The 6925-nt window shown below is 37.6% G+C and overlaps 1 pseudogene across 1 annotated transcript; it reads right to left on the bottom strand.

The window, feature by feature from the left end:
- Positions 1-5991: 5991 nt before the first annotated feature.
- LOC308264838 (large ribosomal subunit protein eL24-like) lies at positions 5992-6550 on the bottom strand (annotated as a pseudogene). The gene has a single exon. The product of its transcript is annotated as a large ribosomal subunit protein eL24-like (transcript).
- Between the last annotated feature and the right edge of the window lie 375 nt (positions 6551-6925).

Here is a 6925-nt window from a genome sequence, read left to right as displayed (position 1 = left end):
TAATAAGTTAGAGATGCACATTTAATCTCAAGTAAAACCACTAGAAAGAGATAAAATATAAAAACCAATAAAGAACATAAAGTGCCGGGCGTGGTGGCTCATGCTTGTAATCCCCGCGCTTGGGAGGCAGAGACAGGATCGCACAGGTTCAAAGCCCGCCTCACTGGCTTAAGAGGCCCTGTTACCAAACAAAAAATATAAAAATAGGTTTGGGAGTGTAGGCCGGAGGTAGAAGGGTTTCTAGGAACCCCAGTACCACTAATAATAATAATAATAATAATAATAATAATAATAATAAAGACTAATAGGACTGGGGATGTAGCTTGGAGGTACAATGCCCCTGGATTTTGCTCCCAGCACCGCAAAAAAAAAAAAAACCAAAAAAAAAAAACATAAACCTACCTAGTAAAACTTAAAAATACACAATGTAAAAATAGAAGAAATGACAGAAGAAACAGACATATCTGCAATTACATGTGGAGATGTTATCTCTTATCTCTCTGTAACTATCAGAAGAGAATGAGCAGGAAATGATCAGGATTGTAAAAGATAATAGTCCAAACGGCTGATTCTGACAATGTCAGTAGAACACCACCCACAAGAGCAAATGGGTACTCTTTTTCAGAGTACATGGAATATTCATTTATATCACATCTTATGTTGGGCCACAAAAGATTTCAAAAACTTGAAAAGATTGCAATCATAGAGTGTATGTCTTCTGACTAAAAAAATTGAATTTCAAGAAATCAATAATAAAAAACTGGGAAGTTTCCAGGCCCTTGATAATGACAATCACTTGATTTCAAGTGTTTCCATACATTATCTACTCCAACATCAAATCACCAAAAATAAAATCACATAAACCTAGGACACAAGAATACCATAAGTTTTAATAACCTATGTGTAAACAAAAAAAAATTCTTACAAATTGCTCATTACTGCTGCAATCTTTTGGATGGTAGGGAGGATGAACTAAAAAGAAAATATAATAACAACAAACTCTCCCAGAAAGAAAATATCTAATACCAAGTGCCCAAAAACTAAACGCATGTCTGGAATTTGACCCTTCGTAGCACTGACTTTGGAAAAGGAGCTACAAAGTAATCAGGATTAGAAGTGGTCATCTCAAAAAAATGTTGGCTTCCAGGAAAAATCAGATTAACAGTGAAATGGTTGTTTCCTTTGGAAATAAGGTAGTGTAGGGACAATAGGAAATTGCCGCTCCCACTCACAATATGATATACTTGATATACTAAATCTTATTTAACTGACAGAGAGAGAATGTTCCTGCCTACAAAATGCAGAGAAATAGAAAAAATCAAAACATGTCCATATATACCTACTAAGTATAGAAAACGAGAATCGTAATGCAAAATAATCACATTGATGAAAATTTCACCCCAATTGTAGCTAGGATGTAGAAGAAATGGTAGTCAATAATCCATACTAAATTTATTATTCCTAAGTAAGCATTTAAGAATATGAAAAGTAATTGTGAGCCTGGCATGGCACATGACTATAAACCCCAGTACTTGGGAAGTTGGAACAGGAGAATCACAGGTTCAAAACCAGCCTCAGCAACTTGGAGAGACTGTCAGTAACCTAGTAAGACCCTGTTTCAAAACAAACAAATGAATAAATAAATGACAAGAGCCGAAGGTGTAGCTTGGAGGTAGAATGCCCCTGAGTTCAGTCCCCAGTACCATACAAATGATAACAACAACAAACAACAACAACAATAATAATTAGTTTTAAATCACAAAGTCTAAAACTAAAAATAAAAAAGGACAAGAAGAATGAGCAATAAATTGAACAGATTGAATTTAAAAGAATGGTAAAGAGGAAATTATACACAAAGGCAAAAAAAATCCAAGTTAAAACACTAACCAGGATTATTGAAGAAATGAAGAAAAACAGGCAAAGAGATTAAGAATGAGATTTTTTTTAAAAAAATAGAAAAGTAAAAAGTTCAGAAAAAGTGGTAAAATGTAAATTAAGCAAAGAAGATTCCACTTGCACATTATTAAAGTCTCTGGAGGAAGTAGTGGTAGGAAGACGAATGGAAGGAGGAAAAAAGAAGAAATAGAAAGGAAAGAAAAACTGTAAATGTTATGAATTAAATATAGAATATCCCATGAAAGAGCTCGCGTGTTGGAGTTTGGAGATGACATGATTAAGTCAGGAGGGTTGCAATCTCATCAGTGGATGCATCCGTTGTAATGGATTTACTGGGTGGTAACATAGGCAGGTGGGTGAGGAGGAGGGTCCCTGAAGCTGTGGCCCAGGAGCTGCACTCGTGTCCTTGCATCCCCTTGCTTTCCTCTCTTGCTTCTGGCCTCCGTGATGTGAGAGCCGGGCGCTCATGTGCTCGCTCATGCTCTCTTCCCCTCTGACCTGCTGCCATGCCCTAAACTCTGCTCATGTAACTGACCTGACATGGACTAAACCCCTGAAATCCCCAAAACCATGAGCAAATAACTCTTTCTTCTTCTAAATTGTATGGTCAGTTGTTTGACTTCCAGCTGACTGAAACAGTAAAGAAAGAAGAAATGGGGGGGAAGAGAGAAGAAACGAGAAAAGGAAAAAGAAAGTTAATAGTAAAAGCTATACCCAAAGAAAAACTTTCCAAAAAATAAAAGAAAGAAATCTATGCATGGGAAAGGTATACAGGTGCCTAGATAGTCCCTGATAAAGGCCCAGAACTACCAACGCTAGGACTTTAGTATAACATTTAAACTTCAAAGATAAAGAAAAAATCTTCAGAGATTAAGAAAAAACCCTCAGAGTTTAGGACAAAAAAAGACTGAATACCATACAAAAGCAATAGAGTTTGCAAAGGCAGCATACAAAGCAAGGCAAAAGCAATCAACCTTTACAAGAAATTTAGATAAAGTCAAAGCCAACGTTTTTATATTCCCCAAGATGTCCTTCAAGAATAAGGGGTATAGGAAAACGATTTGAAAATAAAAGAACTCTGCAAAGATGGTTCATAGATTCTCTCCTGAGGGATGTACTAAAGGGTAAGTTACATCTAAACAAAATGTGCCTGAGAAATCTGTAGCAAAAGGACTGATGATAGGCACGTAGGGGTTTGGTTTGGTTTTGATTTATTTTTTGTTTTGCTTTATTTTGTTTGTTCTGTTTTGCTGTAGAGCTAAGAGCAAAATAAGATTGAGGCTCTGATATAGTATTTAAATATGATTTGTTCTCAAAAAAACAAAGAATCCAACTAAAAATATTAGTTTTCTGATTTGTATAGTTATATAACGTGAATCGAAATGTCTTTAAAATGACAGATATTATAGTACATGGTAGAAATATAAATATGAAGTTAACTACTAGAATCAAAATACAAAATCCATAGCCTATTAGCATGCTGTATACTCAAGAAAAGTTGAAAGAAAAAAAATTGAAATAATATTTTAAAAAAAGTCAACTGAACTATATTTCATTTGAATACCATAATCACACTTAAGAAAAAACTAAAGTAACTTTTGAACACAGAACTTTAATTATATATTTACAGGTAAAGTTGGGGAAATGGCCTTGTAAACAGATCTTAAGTCTGATAAGTAGGAGTATGTGTGTGTGTGTGTGTGTGTGTGTGTGTGTGTGTGTAGTGGCATAGCTGCGACAATCTAAAACTATTTTATGTGTTTGTAGTATTGAATGGCCAAGTACCAATATCAACAATGTTAATATTTCTGAGACCAGTCCTCTTGCCAAGGAAGGAAATTTGTGACATATCCATAAAATGGAATATTATTCTGCAATAAAGACTGATGCATGTGATATATGTCATACAACAACAGAGATGAACATCAAAGGAGGACAAGCCCTTCATAAAATAGAACACACTCTCTGATTCCATATCTATTAAATTCTAGATCCTTCCAGATTGATACATGGTTAAATAAAAAAAAAAAAACAGAATAGTAGCTGTCTGGGAAGAGCTAGGGGAAGGGGAGGGACTGCAAGTCTTGTCGGGATTGAGATTCTTGAGAACTTTCAAAGAAGAAAAATATATTTAATCTTGCTATAGGATATGGATTATACCAGTTATACATTTATTAAAACTCATTTAACTGTAAGAGTGTATGTTGCAGTCAATATTCTCACTGCTATAATCCCAAGCAACTGGCCACATGACTTAGAGAAAGGATGATTTATTTGCTCACCATTTTGGGAGGTTTTGGGGGTTCAGTCCATATCAGGCTGGGTCTGTGAAGTTCAGAGAATTGGGAGCAGAGACACAGAGAGAGCAGACTCTGCTCTCACATTATGGAGCCAAGCAGCAAGAGAGCTAAGAAGCAAGGGGATTTAAAACAAAAGGAGGGCTGGGCATGGTGGCGCATGCTTGTAATCCCAGTACTTGGGAGGCTGACAGAGGAAGATCTCAGGTTCGAGGCCAACTTCAACTACTTAGTGAGGAGCTCTGCAACTTAGTGAGACCCTGTTTCAAAACAAAGAATAAAAAAAAAAAAATAGGGTTGAGGTGTAGCTCAGAAGTAGAATGCCACTGGGTTCAATCCCTAGTACAGCAAAATAAATAAATAAAACAAAAGGAGGATCCCTAAGGCCACACCCATAGGAACCCAATTTTTCCAGCCACACACCACACACCTAAGTTATCACACACATAAATTTATTACAATGGATTTATCCACTGATGAGTTTACAACCCTTATATCACATCATCTCTGAACATTAATACATGAGCTCTTCAAGGGACATTTTATATCATCCATGATACTGCATTTCAACTATATATAAATTATATCTCAGTAAAAAAAAGTAGAGAGAAAAATAATAGCCAGTTCTTAAATAGAATAACAATCAGTCTTATCATATCATCACCAAGGAATCTTTTCTCAGTATCAGTGCACAAACGTACATGAAGACATGGCAAACCTGCAGCGTTTTCCTTTCCCACCAGGGCAAAATGGATTGTAAAAATTAATTTAAATTTTGCCATTTAATTACACCTGCTGGCAAAAGGTCCACCATGGCCAACTCTAACAATTCCCAGAGGAAACAATGATCTAAAAGATCAGGAATAAGGTCTATCTGACCCACTGAGAGTTAGAAACATAGCCATCTGCCTTGAGTGGGACTTTTATGCAATGACTTTGGTGCAATTAAAGGCTGCCTAACAGCCTGCATGATGGTGGTCTCCTGTAACCCTCGGTACTTGGGAGGCTGAGCCAGGGGCATCACAGACTCAACGCCAGCCTCAGCAATTTAGGGAGACTCTTAGCTATGTAGTAAGGTCCTGCTTCCAAAGAAAAACTAAAATAGGGCTGAGGGGTAAGATGCCCCTAGTTTCAATCCTGAGTGCCCCTCCCAAAAAAAACAATAAAAAATTTGTATAACTTTTGTAATTCTATTCTACTGAGCAAGAGTGTCCCACACGATGCAACTCACACCCATGCTACTCTGGTGAGATGCCCTGTAAGATAATAGCATTATTATTTTTGCTTGAATTTTTATATATCTTAAAAGAGGAAATGATAGAAGGGAAGTAATTTCTTCTGAAAAAAAAAACTTCTATAAATAAATATCCATTTAAAATCTCAAGCCGAGGGCGTGGTGGCACATGTTTGTAATTCCTGGGCTTGGGAGGCAGAGACAGGAGGATCGCGCAGGTTCGAAGCCAGCCTCGCTTGCTTAAGAGACCCTGCTTCCAAATAAAAATATAAAAATAGGTCTGGGAGTGTAGCCCGGAGGTAGAAGGGCTTTCAGGAACCCCAGTACTACCAAAAACAAACAAACAAAAAAATCTACAAGCCGGGCATGGTGGCATACACCTGCAATGGTGTACTTGGGAGGCTGAGACAGGAACGTCACAGGTTTGAAGTCAACCTCAGCAATATAGCAAAACTCTCAGCAATTTAGCAAAATCCTGTTTCAAAATAAAATAGGGCTAGGGGCATAGATAAGAGGTAGAATGCCCCTGGGTTCAATCCCCAGTACCACAGAAAAAGAAAAATCTACAAGATTGCATTTCAAATTATCTTTTATTATTGGGAATTTTTTTTTTTTTTTTAGAATTTTAGATCTTTATTTAAAAACCTAATCTGCTGATTTAGCGTTTTCCACCATCCCGGGGAGCAGAAACCTTCACAGGCTTCACAATCTTTTGCTTAGGGGCTGCCTTTATGGGAGCCTGAGCAGCAGCCATTGCAGTCCTTTTAGATGCTTGTTAGCCTCTTTTGTTCCTTAGCAGCCCTGATAGCCTGGTCTCCTTGAGCCTCTCTAACTTCTGGGTTTTGATTCCTCTTAGCCACGATATCAGCAGGAGATGTGCCAGTGATGGCCCTCTGGAATTTGACTGCACGTCGGGTTCTCTTCTTCTGAATTTCTTCTGACTGTCCTTTTCTGCGCTTCCTTCTGTAGAGGACAGTCCAGTTTATCTGTCAAGGATTCCTCTTGGAAAGAAAAGCCGACTCGCATTTTGCATTAAGAAACTGGAAAACCTTCCCGTCGGTCCTTCGCCACCGTGTCCGGGATAGATCTTGTACCCGCTGAAACTGCACAGCTCGACCTTCATGGAGGCGGCTGACAGGGAAGAGGAAAGAGAGTGAAGAGGTCTACTGTTGGCAATTTAAAAAAACTTTGACCAAGAATGGCAATCGGCAAACTAAAACTGCCATAACCTATTGTCTCTCTGTGTCTATTAACTCCTTGAATAAAAGTGCTCCAAACTTTTTTCCTTAAAAAATCAAATTTTAACTTTTATTTACATTATATTTCCACAATCATCCAATTCCAATTTAAAAAAAAAAGTCACTTAGCCAGGCTCAGTGGTGCATACTTGTAATCTCAGTACCTTGGGAGGCTGAGACAGGAGGATCGGGGGTTCACTGCCAGCCTCTGCTACTTAGTGAGGCCCTCCACAACTTAGTGAAACCCTGTTTCAAAATAA

The sequence above is a fragment of the Muscardinus avellanarius genome (assembly GCF_963383645.1).
Source record: "Muscardinus avellanarius genome assembly, chromosome: 7".
NCBI classification, from domain to species: Eukaryota; Metazoa; Chordata; class Mammalia; order Rodentia; family Gliridae; genus Muscardinus; species Muscardinus avellanarius.
This window is presented reverse-complemented; position numbering and strand designations above follow the sequence as displayed.